The sequence below is a fragment of the Ascaphus truei genome, chromosome 2, assembly GCF_040206685.1.
Source record: "Ascaphus truei isolate aAscTru1 chromosome 2, aAscTru1.hap1, whole genome shotgun sequence".
Lineage (NCBI taxonomy): Eukaryota > Metazoa > Chordata > Amphibia > Anura > Ascaphidae > Ascaphus > Ascaphus truei.
Window position 1 is genome coordinate 375,110,025 of NC_134484.1, and position 17,081 is coordinate 375,127,105.

A 17,081-nucleotide genomic window follows, 5' to 3' on the forward strand; every position below is an offset into this window, starting at 1 on the left:
GGGAGGGAGCGGACGGGGGGGGGGGGGAGGGGGGGCACGGAGGCTCTCTCACGAAACTCTCCATACATCAAAAGAGTGTATATAGTGTAAAAAAAACATTTACATATTTATTCTGCACGGAAACCAGGAATAACACTCACAAATAGTATTTATATTATTATTATTATTAAAATTATATTATTGTAAAGTAATATTTCTGGGGACTTTTTTAAAAATAGCCACCTTTATTATTTCCTTAAGTAATGCTTTTTAACGCAACCATGAGAGGTTTGCTATTATTATTATTATCATTATTATTATTATCATTATTAATATGCTTTTTGGTCGTCAATACAAATACTGTACCTAGTCTGTAACCTTGACCTCCCAAGAAACCTTCAGCAAATGTATGAAGTGTAATAAATAAGGTCCTTGCATTTGCAACAATGATAAAGGTCAAAATAATATTTGCACTCACATATTAGATGCTGATAACACAGTTATCAGAGTGTGTTTGGTACATACAGGGTTATTAATTAAGATGCAATAGTGCCAATCGGGGCCCTATCGCAAGCAAACTCCCATTAAATGAATGAATGAATGAATTAATGAATGAATGAATGAATGAATTAATTAATTAATTAAATTGCAGCTTGGATAACTAACCTCCGTAGAGCAAGAACGGGTTTATACAAAACAAAAAAACGAAATGTTGTTCATAATCAAATTGTCTTTACTTTATTAGTTTTCATTCTGATAACATGTTACATTAAGAAAGCAGACAACATGTGTTTTAATGCATAATTCTTTTGCAGGTGTTTTTTTTTACATATACTTTATTTGTCTACCATAAACTATGCGATATTTCCCTTTAGCTACTGTAGGTATACACATATTTGAACACAATCAGTAGTAATGGTATGACTTGTTGCATCTATGCATTTACAGTGTGCACTGATGTAAATTGCTGCATAAGCCTCTGTGTTAAAGAACTTACCATCTCATTTTGCTGCAAGAAATACAGGAAGATACACCAGGTTTATCTGCTTTAAATACCTTACAGTAACATTACCACTAACCTACAGTGCCAGCCTTCCTGTTATGTACAGTATTTAGAAAGTATATTACATGTATAAATCTTTTAAACATGTCTTATATTGTTATGCTAGCATGGACAATGTGTTAGATGGTTGAGGGCTTTTATTTTGTCTGCCTCCCAAGGTATGTTTTTTAAGTAGGACTGCACCATTAAAATATGCCACTCAAACTGCCAATACTGTAAATCAATTAAATGAAATTCTAGAGAATCATCTTTTATAGCTCATGGGAAAAGGTATTCTGGGAGGAGTTTTACTGTAAAGCTAGTCTGCAGTGGGAGGGATCTGAGCCTTGTTTTAAATGAGACACTTCATGATCTGGTTTTAACATTTGCAAGAGTCACTCAGAAGGGTCTGATATTTGTGTTTGACGGCATGAGCTTCTCTTCTTGTGAGTAAATCCACTATGTTTTCACTTGCCTAGTTAGTTAGCAGAATTAAGTATTTTTAAAAAGTCCAAATATATTATAAAATGTGTATGTAAATAGTGTAGGATAATACATGAATATTATAAGCAAGGAGAATACATATATAAACAGGTGAATTTAGTCTCAGTTTTGAAATGACAAATGCAGCAGTAATAGCATAATTTGCACTTTATCATGGTGAAAGATAAGTGCAAAATGATTGTGTTTTAGTGTTAAATTGTTAAAACATTCCATGTGAAAAAAGTGAATGAATCTGCAATGTGCAAACAATGTAACTTAATCATTTGCCATATTGCTTTGAATTGCTATAATTGTTAGGGCTAAGTTATACCTACTAAATTGATTTGTGCATCACCATTCATTTCTGATGGTGCAGAGATAACAAAATAAAACAATACAGTGGGACATTAATGATGCCAGTGGTAAAATGCAACTGTGACATTAAAAGTTTTATAAGACCCAATTATTATTATTTAACAGAAACCGTGCTACAAATATTTTCTAACTATGTCTTGCACACTTGTGTATGATTAATAGTTGTACTTAGAATATAGTGTATTGTGTGACCTTTGTTGCCAGAGAGGATTGCAAAGCATTACTCAGATGTGTAATATATTGCACTTTTACTTTGCTACCTGCCTCTGCCAGCAAACACTGTACAGTACATTGATTAAAGTCAGGCTGTAAAAATAACCCCGATAAATTCTTACACCCGCATTTTCTGCTCATTCATTGCTGAATATGAATTCTTTCAGGGGTTTGTCATGCGGATTGGAGAATAGGTTCCTTAAGATAAGTGTTGAAGCTCTCAACTCATTGTCTATAGACATCAGCTCCAAAACAAGCTCTTCTAAAGCCTTTTATGCATGCGCTGCAACAACAAAAAAAAACGATATGGGCAAACATACTCAAAAGACACTGTGGGCTTGGAAGTCATGCTAGCCATAGAATTTCAAAAGCACTGTGCTTGGAATATCTACATCATCCCTGTAAGCCCAATTATAATACTATATCCCTGTAAACCCAGGTATAATACTACATCCCTGTAAGCCCAGGTATAATACTATATCCCTGTAAGCCCAGGTATAGTACAAAATCCCTGTAAGCCCAGGTATAATACTATATCCCTATAAGCCCAGGTATAGTACAATATCCCTGTAAACCCAGGTATAATACTATATCCCTATAAGCCCAGGTATAGTACAATATCCCTATAAGCCCAGGTATAATACTATATCCCTGTAAGCCCAGGTATAGTACAATATCCCTGTAAACCCAGGTATAATACTATATCCCTATAAGCCCAGGTATAGTACAATATCCCTGTAAGCCCAGGTATAATACTATATCCCTGTAAACCCAGGTATAGTACAATATCCCTGTAAGCCCAGGTATAATACTATATCCCTATAAGCCCAGGTATAGTACAATATCCCTGTAAGCCCAGGTATAATACTATATCCCTGTAAGCCCAGGTATAATACTATATCCCTGTAAACCCAGGTATAATACTATATCCATGTAAGCCCAGGTATAATACTATATCCCTGTAAACCCAGGTATAATACTATATCCCTGTAAGCCCAGGTATAGTACTATATCCCTGTAAGCCCAGGTATAATACTATATCCCTATAAGCTCAGGTATAGTACAATATCCCTGTAAGCCCAGGTATAATACAATATCCCTGTAAGCCCAGGTATAATACTATATCCCTGTAAGCCCAGGTATAATACTATATCCCTGTAAACCCAGGTATAGTACAATATCCCTGTAAACCCAGGTATAGTACAATATCCCTGTAAGCCCAGGTATAATACTATATCCCTGTAAACCCAGGTATAATACTATATCCCTGTAAACCCAGGTATAATACTATATCCCTGTAAGCCCAGGTATAATACTATATCCCTGTAAGCCCAGGTACTGTATAATACTATATCCCTGTAAGCCCAGGTATAATACAATATCCCTGTAAGCCCAGGTATAATACAATATCCCTGTAAGCCCAGGTATAATACTATATCCCTGTAAACCCAGGTATAATACTATATCCCTGTAAACCCAGGTATAATACTATATCCCTGTAAGCCCAGGTATAATACTATATCCCTGTAAGCCCAGGTATAGTACTATATCCCTGTAAACCCAGGTATAATACTATATCCCTGTAAGCCCAGGTATAATACTATATCCCTGTAAACCCAGGTATAATACTATATCCCTGTAAACCCAGGTATAATACTATATCCCTGTAAGCCCAGGTATAATACTATATCCCTGTAAGCCCAGGTACTGTATAATACTATATCCCTGTAAGCCCAGGTATAATACAATATCCCTGTAAGCCCAGGTATAATACTATATCCCTGTAAACCCAGGTATAATACTATATCCCTGTAAGCCCAGGTATAATACAATATCCCTGTAAACCCAGGTACTGTATAATACTATATCCCTGTAAGCCCAGGTATAATTCTATATCCCTGTAAGCCCAGGTATAATACTATATCCCTGTAAGCCCAGGTTTAATACTATATCCCTGTAAACCCAGGTATAATACTATATCCCTGTAAGCCCAGGTATAATACAATATCCCTGTAAGCCCAGGTGTAATACAATATCCCTGGAGTTAAGATATATAGAACAATTTCCCTGTAAACCCAGGTATAGTCAATATCCATGGGAGTTCAGATATATTTTGTAGCGTGCAGTAGCCACAGAATCTGTGGACATTCACATATGCTGCCCTTGGAAATCATAGAATAGTCATGTTATGGCAGCTAACCAATCTGAATTTCAAGTAGAGATACAGTACTTGTAACACCTGCCCAGCTTAAAATGTGGGACGTGCAGACACACAGTATATAAAAGGCTTTTATCAATGGTGTCCCCTAAATAGAAGAGGTTTAGTTTAATAATTATTTTACTTTAATACTTTTGATATCTGCTTTACAAGCATTATAGTGCTTTTGTTAATATGCTGTATTGCAGGGGTAGCCAACTCCAGTGTTCATGAGCTATCAACAGGTCAAGTTTTAAGGATACCCTGCTTAGCACAGGGGACATAATCAGTGGCTCAGTTGAAGACTGACATATACAGCCCTCTGTGCTGAAGCAGGGATATCCTGAAAGCCTGACCTGTTCATAGCTCTTGAGGACTGGAGTTGACTACCCCTGCTATACCGTATATAAAGCATGATCAGCCTTTTAACAAACCTTTTTATCCTTTAAATAATAATTGTAACCTTCATGTTTGCTTTTTAAGTAAGCAAGTGTGTAATGATTGCTAGTAATAGCAAAGTTTCTGGGGAGCACAAACACTTTCTATACCACATACATCACACAAAAGTTTCTTCACAAAAATGAAGCAAAGTTCATCATATCCCTGTATGTATTTAAATAACTCTTTAGCTATTGAGAAATGAACCCAACAATTTGGTTTGCTTCCATGCTACTTTACAGAGCTAAAGCATTATTGCTGCAGTACATAATGTAACCAGCCAGTAGAGGACTCTCGAAGCTTCATTAACAACGGCATCTACAGTAACAGTTGAAAATATTCTGAACTCGCAAAGAAAAGCTTACATTTCTTGATAAGGTCCCTGGGAAGATGGACTTGGGTTATCAAAAAAGGACGAGTCATCAGAATAGAATGTCTTAGCCTGGCTGTTCTGAGCATCATAAAGTGCAGAATGCAGGGCTTCAAACAAGACCTCCGTACAGTATAATACTGTATGCTACTTAATGTATGGATAAGAAGCAAAGAGTGACACACAGTGAATGCTCATTTGCATGTCATTACCCAGAATCCCTGGCTGTAGAATATGCATTGTTTGCTAAGCACACATTTTGAATTTAAACCCTGAAATAGGGATTTTTGCTGTTAGAGAGAGAGAAAATCTACAGTAAATGGAGAGATAGTCAGGCCCGCCAACAGGGGGGTCTGCCGGGGTTGGCATCCCGGGCCCGGTGACTCAGGGGACCCAGCCGCCTGTGCCCCCTGCATGACCTTGGCAGTGTTTAAAAAAAAAGTGTCAGGAAAAAAAAGGGGGGAGGAAAACTAGATGCTGCTGGGGGGGGGGGGGGGGAGGGGGAAACTAGATGCTCCCGCGGGAATTGGCCGGTCAGTCTCATCTCCCCAGCCTACCTCTCGCACCCCCGAGCCCACCTCCTGCCCCGGGTGGCAGCCGCTGGGATCGGGGCCTGGGGGGGAAGCAAGGCAAAGAAGCTGCACCTACCTGGTCAGGGTCAGTCACCCACCCAGGCAGTCAGTCACCCACCCACCCAGGCAGTCAGTCACCCACCCAGGCAGTCACCCATCAAGGTAGTCACCCATCCAGGCAGTCACCCACCCACCCAGGCAGTCACCCACCCATGCAGTCACCCAGGCAGTCAGTCACCCACCCAGGCAGTCAGTCACCCACCCACCCAGTCAGTCAAACCCAGGCATCCACCCAGGCAGTCACCCACCCAGGCAGTCAGTCACCCACCCAGGCAGTCAGTCAGTCACCCACCCACCCAGGCAGTCAGTCACCCAACCAGGCAGTCAGTCAGTCAGTCACCCAGGCAGTCAGTCACCCACCCAGGCAGTCACCAACCCAGGAAGTCGCCTATCCAGGCAGTCAGTCACCCACCAGTCAGTCAAACCCAGGCATCCACCCAGGCAGTCACCCAGCCACCCACCCACCCACCCAGGCAGTCAGTCACCCAGGCAGTCAGTCAGTCAGTCACCCAACCAGGCAGTCAGTCAGTCACCCAGGCAATCAGTCACCCACCCAGGCAGTCACCAACCCAGGAAGTCGCCCATCCAGGCAGTCAGTCACCCACCCACCTGCCCAGGCAGTCAGTCACCCACCCAGTCAGTCGATCCAGTCAGTCATCCACCCATCCAGGCACCCACCCAGGCAGTCAGTCAGTCACCTAGGCAGTCAGTCAGTCACCCACCTGCCCAGGCAGTCAGTCACCCAGGCAGTCAGTCACCCAGGCAGTCAGTCACCCAGGCAGTCAGTCAGTCACCCAGGCAGTCAGTCAGTCAGTCACACACCCAGGCAATCAGTCACTCACCCACGTGCCCACCCATCTCCCCTACGAAACTAGCCCCACCACCTGCCAATTGAAAGCCCCCCTCTGGCCGGTTTAAGGCTCCACCCCTCCACCCCCCCCCCCCACCTGGCAGGTTGAAGCATTAGCCGGTTGAAGGCTCCCCCGGCCGGTTGACGTGCGGGCTGATTGAAGGTCCCCCACGGGCCGGTTGAAGTCTTCCCCCCACGGGCCAGTTGAAAGCCCCCTCCCTGACTGATCAAAGGCCCCCACCATGGACAGGTTTGAAGAGAAGTACTGTAAAATTAGTCCCATACTATACTTCACCCCTTAGGTCCATACTTAAACCCCCCCAGGCCCATATTGACCACCCCCCAGGCCTTTTGTCACCTTGGATGTAGCATTGGGTATCCATATTACAATAAGAAGAACACAGTTAAGTAAAATTGCGCGCTAATTTTTTTTCCGTGGTAGGTGCGCTATGGGTTGGCGGGGGGCCTGTTCCTTTCATTTTTCCTGGGCCCCATGATTTCTGTTGGTGGCCCTGGAGATACTATAGATGTGAGCACACCAGAAATACAGCACCTGTGAAATATATATATTTGCATATGTAAAAAATTTTTTACCTATGTATCTAAGGTGTGTTCCCAGGTGCTAAAAGTATACTGTACCTCCCAATAGAGTCACCAATAAACCATTCATGTGGGTCGATACATGTCAACGCACTTGAGATTCCTGGGAAAGAAACTAAATGAAATATGCTAAATATATACATTAATTAAATTATCTTGTATCTCCGGTAGTATCTCTAAGTGACTGTTTGGAGGTACTGTATGTGGCTAAATGGGTATTTTATGATTCTCTCTCTCTCACTCTAGCCCTATTCCATTGTGGTGAAAATGCAGGTGTTCCAAACAAAAGTGGGCAAATAACATCTGTTTTTTTTCCACCTCCATATATATTAAGATTGATATGATTTAGAGGCAGACAAAACCATGTTTGGGAAATAGGAATCTTACATTCCAAATTCAAAACCCTTAAAACTTTGATAACCAAAACCAGAACACAAGGCTAAGTGCCCATCTCTACCGTGGAGTTGAAAACTTGTTTCTCGCCAAATGTTTTGTCTTTATTTTGAGTTTTCCCATAATGTGGTAGAAATCGGAAAACCAACAAATCAAACTAGAGCCACACCCAAAACACAAAAAATGTTTAGCGCCAAAACCTAAATGTGAGTGAAAGTGCCGATCCTAACCTCTTCTATGTCTTCTTTCTTTCACCCCATATCGACTGCAAATGGGAAAATAATTAATGCTGTAACAGATGAAACAAGACTAAGGTGACTATTCACTAAATAGTGATAAAATCAGTGCATTGCCAATTGACTTTGCATTGTTTAATCGCGCTATAAAACTTGTGGGTCAAAACGGTATTCATTAAGAAAAAACACAAGTTTTTTTTAAAGTTTAACTCATATCCACACAGCCATTTTTAAATCCTCCGCGTCACGTGACCAGGGGATTTAGATACTGCAGGAGATACCAGCACCCCATAGCAGGGCCTGTATCTCGGAAATTGGGGTTCCTGAGGCTGAAATCAATGCGGTTCAGCTCAAGAGACCCCCTGCTCCCGCACACTATTGAAAAAAAAATCAAAAAAAACTTAATTACCATAGCGGCTATAAATGAAGCTCCTTTAATGTGATTTTTATTAATAGTGTACGGGAGCAGGGGGTCTCCGGAGCTGAACTGCATTAATTTCAGCCTCGGGACCCCCTGCTTCCTGAGATATAGGCCCCGGTATGGGGTGCCGGGATCCCCTGTGCGTTTAAATCGCGGTTAGCTGCTAAGGTAATGAAACTGTCTGCAATTTATTTTTTACCGCACAGGATTGATACCAAAGGCCGGCAGGGATCCCTGGAGACTAATTTGGTATGCAAATGAGGAACTAAAAACCAAATATCATTGGCAATTTTTATGACCAACACCAGGCTTGTGCTATACCGTTCTTACCTATGTATATAATGACAATAGGCATATAGACATAGGCAAGATAAAACTAGCCAAACTAGAATGGATGGCAAAAAATACAAAATGTTAACAATGTTCAAGTTATTAATATATTAATTCTTAGAGACTCAAATGACCAGCAACCCATAACTTATTAAGGCTTAACATTGAGACATATAAATGCTATGCTTGCTATCTTTAATTTGTAGGGTGCTTCTGTTGTATGTTAATCCCTTTGATGCCTTAAGCATTCCTTTGCAATGTATTGGTAACCGCAGGCATCCAAGGGCTTAAATCCTTTCCCCCCCAAATCTTTTGTTAAAAGGACTATTACATAATCTTATGGTAGGAACGTGTGATATCGCGAACCTCATGCCCCCTTAGATACAATTGCATCACTAGCCTTCAATAACGCAGGCCTTCTATAAATTAGTGTTTATTTGTATCACTTGTGCAATTTACCGCTGAGCTTTTGCTTTTTGGGTGTATTGTATTGTATGTCTTTATTTATATAGCGCCATTAGTGTACATAGCGCTTCACAGTAGTAATACATGTGGTAATCCAATAAATAACAGATAATATAAATAACAGATCATGGGAATAAGTGCTTTAGACATAAAAGTAACATTTCGGAAGAGGAGTCCCTGCCCCGAGGAGCTTACAGTCTAATTGGTAGGTAGGGAGAACGTACAGAGACAGTAGGAGGGAGTTCTCGTAAGTGCGTCTGCAGGGGGCCAAGCATTATTATTAGTGTGTCTTAAGGTGGGTCTTAAAGGTGGAGAGAGAGGGTGCTAGTCGGGTACTGAGGGGAAGGGCATTCCAGAGGTGTGGGGCAGTCAGTGAAAAAGGTTTAAGGCGGGAGAGGGCATTAGATACAAAGGGGGTAGAAAGAAGACATCCTTGAGAAGAACGCAAGAGTCTGGATGGTGCATACCGAGAAATTAGGGATGAGATGTAAGGAGGGGCAGAAGAATGTAAAGCTTTAAAAGTGAGGAGAAGAATGGAGTGTGAGATGCGGGATTTGATCGGAAGCCAGGAGAGGGATTTCATGAGGGGAGATGCTGAGACAGATCTAGGAAAGAGTAGAGTGATTCTGGCAGCAGCATTTAGGATAGATTGTAGGGGAGACAGGTGAGAGGCAGGAAGGCCGGACAGCAGGAGGTTACAGTAATCAAGACGGGAGAGAATGAGGGCCTGAGTCAGAGTTTTAGCAGTCGAACAACAGAGGAAAGGGCGTATCTTAGTTATATTGCGGAGGAAAAAGCAACAAGTTTTAGAAATGTTTTGAATGTGAGGGGCGAATGTGAGAGAGGAGTCGAATGTGACCCCTAGGCAGCGTGCTTGGGCTACTTGGTGAATGATTGTAGTTCCAACAGTAATGTGGAAGGAGGTAGTAGGGCCAGGTTTGGGAGGAAGTATGAGGAGCTCTGTTTTAGCCATGTTGAGTTTAAGGCGTCGGAGGGCCATCCAGGATGATATAGCAGAGAGACATTCAGAAACTTTGGTTTGTACAGCAGGTGTAAGGTCAGGTGTTGAATAGTATATTTGTGTGTCGTCGGCATAGAGGTGATAATTAAACCCAAAAGATGTTATTAGGTCACCTAGAGATAGTGTGTACAGAGAAAAGAGAAGAGGTCCCAGGACAGAGCCCTGGGGTACCCCCACAGAGAGATCAATAGAGGAGGAGGTGTTAGCAGAAGAGACACTAAAAGTACGATGGGAGAGGTAGGATGAGATCCAGGATAGAGCTTTGTTCCGAATACCTAGAGTATGGAGAATGTGGAGGAGAAGAGGGTGGTCCACGGTGTCAAATGCTGCAGAGAGGTCGAGTAATATGAGCAGAGTGTAATGACCTCTGTCTTTGGCAGCATGGAGGTCGTCAGTTATTTTAGTGAGGGCTGTTTCGGTGGAGTGAGCAGTGCGGAAGCCAGATTGTAGAGGGTCTAGGAGAGAATAGGTGTTGAGAAAATGGAGCAAGCGAGAGAATACAAGACGTTCAAGTAGTTTAGAGGCAAAAGGCAGGAGGGAGACAGGTCGATAGTTAGAAAGACAGGTAGGGTCAAGCTTGCTGTTTTTGAGTAATGGTATGACTGTTGCATGTTTGAAGGAGGATGGAAAGGTTCCAGAGCAGAGGGAGGAGTTAAAAATGTGTATAAGCATAGGGATTATAGTAGGAGCTAGAGGTTTTAGGAGATGGGAGGGAATGGGGTCAAGAGGGCAAGTGGTAGAGGGAGAAGAGGAGATCAACAGCGACACATCCTCCTCTGAGACAGTGGAAAAAGACTCGAGGAAGGCAGGAGGAGAGTTAGGAAGAGGTGTAGGATGGGGGGAAGAAACAGAGGGGATGTTCTGCCGTATGGATTCCACCTTTTCCTTAAAATAGTCAGCAAAGTCCTGAGCGGAGATGGAGGAAGGAGAGGCAGCTGAGGGTGGTTTGAGTAGAGTATCAAAGACAGAGAACAGTCGGCGTGTTTTAGACTTGTGCATGTTGATTAGTGCAGAAAAGTAGGCTTGTTTAGCTTGCGAGAGGGCAGAGTTGAAACAGGATAGCATAAATTTGTAGTGAAGGAAGTCTGCGAGAGTGTGAGACTTCCTCCAGAGGCGTTCAGAGGAACGAGTGGAGGAACGCAGCATGCGCGTGTGGGAATTTAGCCAGGGTCTGGGGTTAGAAGGGCGAGGGCGGCAGAGAGAAAGCGGGGCATGTAGATCAAGAGACGAGGACAAGACAGAGTTGTACTTTCTGACCAGGTTGTCAGGGTCTGTAGCAGAGCTGAGAGAGGAGAGGAAGGAGTGTAAAGTGGACTCAAATTCAGGTAAGTGAATAGAGCGCAGGTTTCTGCAGAACCGGGGGGTAGATGGAGGTGGAGAAGGGGAGAAGCGAGATAAAGGGAATGAGATGAGATGATGGTCAGAGAGAGGAAAAGGGGAAATGGAGAAATTGGAGAGAGAGAAGTTTTTAGTGAAAACCAGGTCTAAGTAGTGGCCATCCTTGTGGGTGCTGGCTGCAGTCCACTGTTGAAGGCCAATAGAAGAGGTAAGAGAAAGAAAGCGGGAAGCCCAAGAGAGAGAGGGGTCATCAATGTGGCAATTGAAGTCCCCAAGGAGAAGAACAGGGGAGTCTGAGGAGAGAAAGAAAGAGAGCCAGGATTCAAAGTGAGAGAGAAAGGCAGAAGGGGGATGAGTAGAGGTAGGTGGGCGATAGATGACCGCCACATGAACAGGGAGAGGAGAGAAGATCTGGACAGTGTGAGCCTCAAAGGAGGGAAAAGCAAGAGAGGGGGGAATAGGAAGGGTTCGGTAATGGCAGACAGAGGAGAGCAGGAGCCCCACGCCTCCACCCCTGCCATCAGGGCGCGGAGTGTGGGAGAAGGAAAGGCCACCATAGGAGAGGGCAGCTTCCAGAGCAGAGTCAGACTGAGTGAGCCAGGTCTCAGTTATAGCAAAGAGAAGCAGGGAGTGAGAGAGAAAGAAGTCATGTACAGAGAGGAACTTGTTAGAAAGAGAGCGTGCGTTCCAAAGGGCACAGGAGAAAGGGAGAGAGGAGGGAGGGTGGCAGGGGATGGGTATGAGGTTGGAGGGGTTGACACCAGAAGGAGTAGAAGTTGCATGTGGGAGGCGAGGACGAGAGCAAGTTGAAATAAGACAGGGACCAGGATTGGGAGAGATATCCCCAGAAGCAAGGAGGAGAAGCATGGATAGAAAGAGGATGTGTGAGGAGGATTTGTAGGGGTGTTTTTTAGTGCAGGGGATATAGCTGTGTGGTGTCAGAGGACGCAGGTAAGAAAGGAGTTCATGTGAACTGACAAGTGGTGACGAAAGGAGAGATGGAGATATATGAATAGAGTTTGAGACATACTGAGGCTGGTAGAAAGAAGTGCATAATTTGAGAAGAAGTGAAGTAACAGCAAATATAAATGGTAAAGGCAGCATCACAGCAGTAATGATGCAGTCTGGTATTGATGATATCCTCCTTTCCAGCGTAGTTCAAATGCAGGAATCAGGGCCAGATGGGGTGTCCACTTCTTCCTCATTTCTTTTGAACTTCCTTTTAAACTTCAGTTGTTCAGTAGTCATGCCACTTATAATGGGCCACTTGGATATGGGCTGCACATGGGTGTATGCACATGAGATTGAATTCACCACAACTCACTTATTAATAAGTAATTCTTAGTGAATGCAGTATTATTTCCCAAAAATATCAATGCAACCAGCAGATGTTAACGCAGCAATAACGACCTATAGTGAATCAAGGGCTATGGCACAGATAAAAAGAAAAGGCTGTCCTGCGCTCTGAATGCATTCAAGAAGCGCTGCGAGAGTCCTCACTGAGATCGAGGGGAGCATAATAAGGATCAATCCAAACAGACCAATGTGTCTGTTAGAGGGGAAAGTTCCGCCAGGGGTACAGAGTATGGGGTAAATGGGAGTAAGGAATGCTGTCTTACCCCTCCATATAAACCCTGTGTCAATGGCTGAGTTCCACCGTCTGTGATAGTGCAGAGTACTCCTCACTCTCACTCCTTGAGAAAGCACATATTCTGCGTGAAGCGCGTGGGAGGACTAGTTTGTTCACCACTTGTTCCTGTTCTAAATAAAGCCTTACCATTTGTCACTATTTTGGGGACCCCATTTTTTCATATTGCCAGCGGACCATCCAGATCTTGCTGGAGTGCCTCGGAGCAACCTCCACGGCTATTGCTATGGCACAGATATACTGCAGTAACTGTTTCTAATCCTTCCAGGTGCGCTATGGTTTAGCACTTTTCACTAAGCCCCGACCTACAACTCAGCCAATTATTCCACTTGGACTTGTGAGCTTGATATATAACTCCCTATTTCTTTTTTGGTTAGCTAACAATAACCATCCTGCACCAGATGGGCAATTTAGCTCTGTTTTTTTACACATGTACAGTAATTGTTTGGCTCAAACTAAAACATGTTACAACTCACTCTAGGATTTGTTTGCATTTTGCCAGTACAGTGTAGTTTTATTGCAGGCAGATATTTTGACAGTGTACATGTCATTGCTATGTGCTGCAGTATATCAAAAACATAAAAACATATTTCTCTGGCTTTCTTACAGATCATTAAGGAGAATGCTGTAATGGGTTGGCAGAAACCCGGCTCTTTCTGTGAGGTGAGGAGATCATCACGCTCTGTTATTTTTTTATTTTCTTTCCTGGATTGAATTCAAACAAATCATGTGTATAACAGTTGGAAAAATGTGTATTTCTTTGGGTCAATATCCTTCTGTGTGTGTGTTAGTATATACACTGGCGACACAGTTTATTACACTGCGGCCAGATCCGCAAGCCGGGAGATTTCCCGGCTTGCTAGTGGCCGCCCCTCGGCGTGCCGCGCGTCATAGACGCGCGGTCACGCGTCTTCGGGAGCGTGCGCCCCCTGCACGCGCGTCCAGGGGCTCCCCGAGGGAGCCCTGGTGTCCCGCGTCCGCGGGACAGCGGCAGGGGGTTCCGGGGGACCCGGCGGACCCGGCAGCGGTAGGGAGAGCGCCCCGATCGGAGGGCGCTCTTCCGCTGCTTCGGCGCGCGCCCGTCACTCTCGGGCGCGCGCCAGGCTACTGCTGCGGCACAGAACGGGCAAATGCTCGAATAAACTGTGCCGCAGCAGTAGTATATAGTATACAGTGTATATATATACATATATATTTTAAAAACAAACATCACAGCTTGCACTCAATGTACTGGTTCATATAGACAGGTGCTAGTCTCAAATAATAGAAAAACAACATTACCATTCTCTCGTCTGGTAAAGAAATAATAGTCCTATTCCAGGACCGAAACGTCGGATTGGGTGACTTATCTTTTCTATTCAGATGCCCAATACAGTTTTTCATTATTACTGAACCGAGTGCAGTCTTTCTTTACCGGACGAGAGAATGGTAATGTTGTTTTTTTATATATTTTATATATATATAAAATGATAGCAAATATAGAAAGATAAAGTATTGAAAAATAAAATAAAATATTTGAATCAAGTATATAGTTAGTAAATAAACATGTCACTGCATAAAATAAAGTTTAGGGAGAACTTTATTAACTACTACATAAGTTTTATTATTAAGTAACAATTACATTCTACATGGGGTCACTTCATTAACCAATCTGTATTTAGATACTAAGGACACTGATCATATTAAATGGTTTGCATCTATGCATGGCTTCTCACCTGGTTTGCCTACTGAGTGTCCCGCTGACCCTTCGCCAACTTTCATAGCTCCCCCCCCCCCTCCTGTGTGGAGGGATCAGGGAGCACTTAAAACACTGACTGGAGCTTGTCCCCATCTCGTTATTTTAGAGCATTGGTCATGGTGCATTAAATATTTCTTCCCAGAACTAGGGTGAAGCAGAGGAGCAGGGAAGATATAATCAATATACTGACATGAATGAACAAAACCATAGGTGGCGCCAAGTGGGGAGATGTGAACGTATTTATTTAAGCATCTAAAATTCATCTCCCCTCCCCTTCCAACTAATATTCACCCTCTTTAACATCTCCCCTCTCCCCCCGCCACCCCTCCACAAACCTTAATACCTTCAGCTGGCTGTCAGACTGGGCCATATTCTAACCTGAGCCACACCATATCCTACAATGAGCAGACACATTACATTACCTTCTTGTTTCAACATTGTTTCTCATTCCTTTTAGATTGTAGACTCTCACAAGCAGGGCCCTCACAACCTCTTTATAGCTGTTTGTGCATGTTTCTGCTGTCTGACCTTCCCGCCTCTCACCTGTCTCCCCTACAATCTATCTTAAACGCTGCTGCCAGAATCACTCTACTCTTTCCTAGATCTGTCTCAGCGTCTCCCCTGCTGAAAGCCCTCTCCTGGCTTCCTATCAAATCCCGCATCTCACACTCAATTCTCCTCCTCACTTTTAAAGCTTTACACTCTTCTGCCCCTCCTTACATCTCAGCCCTAATTTCTCTCTATGCACCATCCCGACTCTTGCGTTCTGTTTAAGGATGTCTTCTCTGTACCCCCTTTGTATCTAAAGCCCTCTCCCACCTTAAACCTGTCTCACTAACTACCCCACACCTCTGTAATGCCCTTCACTTCAATACCCAACTAGCATCCCCTCAATACCCGACTAGCACCCTCTCTAACCAACTTTAAGACCCACCTTAAGACACACTTGCTTAAAGAAGCATACAGTATGAGTAGCACCATGGCTGATACTATACACATGATACTTAAAGCTTGGCCCACTGCAGACGCACTTACCAGAATGCCCTCCTACAGTTTCTGTACTTTCATCCTACTTACCAATTAGATTGTAAGCTCTCTGGAGCAGGGACTCCTCTTCCTGAATATTACTTTTATGTCTGAAGCACTTTTTCCCATGATCTGGTATTTGTATTATTTGTTATTTATATGATTGTCACGTGTATTACTACTTTGAAACTCTATGTATATTAATGGCGCTATATAAATAAAGACATACATACGTACATACATTTCAAACATTTAGTCCCAACAAGCATCATGTTTGTACCCATCAGTTGTGAAATAAAAATGTAGCACATACAAACATATGTATAATTTTATTTATGTAGCGTCAATAGTGAACAAAATGACAAAGTACAGGCAAAGTAAAGTGCAAACAGTGAGTATATGAGCAGCAAATAAATTATAACAAGGCAAAAGGAGGCCCTACTCCAAAAAGCTTACAATCTAAGTAAAATCTATAGGTCAATAATGAATGCTTTCACATCAAAAAAGTACTTTGGGTGACAGCAATAGCACCTCCTCAGTCAGTGGTGTGGATGCCTGGATTACCTCCGTTGCAGGGAGAATATTGAAAAGAGTAATGTGAGATCAATTTAAACTGACAGCTTTATTCTTTCATAGTTATGTTCAAAAGCTCTAAAGTTGTTCATGGAAAGGATCAAATCCATCTGTTTTTTCATCAGCAAAGTTTTCTTTATATTCATGGAGAGTTTTTTAATTGAGGTCTGTTAAGGAAAACTGGCAGGGAGCAGTCACAAATTGTAATTTGGGAATTATACGGAATCCCACAGCATCAAAGCTTCACTCCAGCTAGCTCTTGGTATTACTGTTCTATGCCTGCGTGTAGGCATATACTATTTGGCATTTGTCAGATCCCAGTAACTGTACCTTGTGTCACTTCCAGTACTATACCCAGTTTTCCAGTGAACATGCCAGCCTGTTTCCTATACCTCACGTTGTAGTTGGCATGGTACTACCCACACATTAGTTCAGCTAATGTTCTAGGAGTGAGGGGAAAAGCTGACTTTAATTCAGTGAAATGTACTCAGAAAAGTTCATTGTTTCTAGCCAGGTCTCTCCAATGAATTTACAGTAATTAGTGGCAGGATGGAAAAAAAAAGTTTTTTTTTAAAATATGTCAGCACAAGTGCACCTGGACCTCAATGCATTTGATGGTACATTTCATGTCCAGCTGGAATACGATAAGACATGTGCTGTGTTTTCGGACTCTCGTCAGACTTTGGCTGTGCAGCTACATATAAAATGCCAGA

The 17,081-nt window shown here is 42.9% G+C and overlaps 1 protein-coding gene across 1 annotated transcript in view; it reads left to right on the forward strand.

Annotated features, from left to right (window-relative positions):
* The first annotated feature begins 1,355 nt into the window (after nt 1–1,355).
* LOC142488254 (collagen alpha-6(VI) chain-like) overlaps nt 1,356–17,081 on the forward strand; it is a 148,534-nt gene continuing 132,808 nt past the window's right edge. Inside the window, exons 1-2 of the mRNA XM_075588627.1 lie at nt 1,356–1,467; nt 13,641–13,694. The gene's annotated coding sequence lies outside the window, so the exon portion shown is untranslated. The remainder of the gene's footprint in view (nt 1,468–13,640; nt 13,695–17,081) is intronic.